Source organism: Balaenoptera ricei, chromosome 13 (assembly GCF_028023285.1).
Source record: "Balaenoptera ricei isolate mBalRic1 chromosome 13, mBalRic1.hap2, whole genome shotgun sequence".
NCBI lineage: Eukaryota > Metazoa > Chordata > Mammalia > Artiodactyla > Balaenopteridae > Balaenoptera > Balaenoptera ricei.
Genome location: NC_082651.1, coordinates 37,420,421 through 37,422,408, shown reverse-complemented (window position 1 = coordinate 37,422,408; position 1,988 = coordinate 37,420,421). Strand labels below are relative to the sequence as shown.

The 1,988-nt window shown below is 39.8% G+C and overlaps 1 pseudogene; it reads left to right on the top strand.

The window, feature by feature from the left end:
- The first annotated feature begins 601 nt into the window (after window positions 1-601).
- LOC132376917 (mitochondrial import inner membrane translocase subunit Tim8 A-like) lies at window positions 602-1,236 on the top strand (annotated as a pseudogene).
- Window positions 1,237-1,988: the final 752 nt, after the last annotated feature.

The following is a 1,988-nucleotide window of genomic DNA, read 5'->3' as shown; positions in this document are numbered from 1 at the left end:
AGTATTTTAAATAAGCCTGATATCAGACTAAATTTTCTTCTCTTAACTTTTTTTTTTAAATTGTTTATTTATGGGATTTTCTTCTATTTATTTTGACTCAAAAATCTTTTTCTGATATGTGTCTCAGTCTCTGATTTTTCCCTGGATTTTTATGGCAACTTTCAATCTGCATACAGTGTTCCCCTTTTCAGGAGGAGGATGTTTTATTCAATTAAGTGTTTGAATATTACTTTCTTCCTCAGCTGCAGATATAATTCTTGGTTTGGTTTACTTAGCTATGTTTCTTATGTCTCTCATCATCTTTCACAGCATTTTCATTTTCTTCTCCTTTTTCCTCTGTAATTTTGCAGACTCTCAGATTTGTCCTCATCACTAATTTAACTTCCTTCATGTTAATTCCACCCTTTCTTGCCTGCAAAATGTATTTTAAATCTGTTACCAAATCTTTACAGTTTTAGGCAGTCTTTTCCTTCATATGTTCATTCCTGCCCACCCCCCCCCCACACACACACACTTTTTTTCTAAATTGAGACAAAACATGAAATTCACCATTTAAGGGTTCTGCCGCGGAGACACGTGAAGGTCGGTGACTTGGTGCGGAGTTTGTCTCGGCACGCGTGGCCGCGCTGGGATGGCGTCCTCCTCGTCTTCCTCCGCAGCGGGTTTGGGCTCGGTCGACCCGCAGCTGCAGCATTGCACGGAGGTAGAGACTCAGAAGCAGCGCTTCCAGCAGCTGGTGCACCAGATGATGGAACTTTGTTGGGAAATGTGCATGGACAAGCCTGGGCCAAAGTTGGACAGTCGGGCTGAGGCTTGTTTTGTGAACTGCGTTGAGCGCTTCATTGATACAAGCCAATTCATCTAGAATCGACTGGAACAGACCCAGAAATCCAAGCCATTCTTCTCAGAAAGCCTTTCTGACTGACCTGAGTATTACCTCTCTGGAAAAGGAAGGTAGTTCAAGAAATGAAGAGCAGTTGATGGGATGGTTGAAGAAAAGGCTGTGGGGGGATCGGCTCCCACCTTTGTCACTCTTGGGACATCCTGTCATCTGAGAATGAATAAAGACCGATTTTTGTGTGTGGGGGTGGTTTGAGGGTCAAATGTGTTTGGGGTTGTGTTTTTTAATGCTAATCTTGGGAAAACAATTGACAGATGAATGGAAAACTCTACTAGGTGTATGTTACTGTATGTGGGACGATGCTTTCCTCATAGTCCCATTAACTGCTTCCTATAATTTTAATAGTGGAACTGCTCTATAATTTGATATGTGGGACCACATAGGTAATAATCTGTTATTTGTGTGGATTCCTTTCAGATTTCTGGAGAGATCGATATACATCTTTGTGTCTCTCAGAAAGGGCAGCAGTGGGGGAAAGAGTAATTTGGTACTTGACTGTAGGCCTCCTTATCTAGTGTTTGATTATCAGTGCTGGAAAAAAAATGTATGGAGTATTCATACAGTACATTTCACTTTTCTAGATTATCTCCCTCCCTTATACTGTGATTCACTTAAATTTCTATATATAAAGTACAGTCTTGAGCTAGTACAGGTAGCCTGAGAGTCTAGAGGACTTTAGTTAAAGGAATCTAGCCAGCGAACATAATTCTCATACTAAACTGCCACAAGGAAGACGTTAACTTACCCTGTATGTCAGGGTCCAAAAAAATTTAAAGATGTGCCTAAATGAAAAAATAAGTTATAAAGATTTAGGCCAGTCAAAAACTAACAGCAGTTTCAGGTAGAGGTGCATGCCTAACGTAAACCAGCATAGTTTCCATTTACTGCGTTCTTTTCATCACTGAAATAAAAACTTCTACAAGATTCAAAAAAAAAAATTCACCGATTAAAGTAAGTGTACAATTCACTAGTTCTTAGTATTTTCACAACCAATATTGCTATCTAATTCCAGAACATTTTTGTCACGCCCCCACAAAGAAATCTTGTATATGTTAGCTGTTACTCCCTATTTTCCCCTCCCCAACAT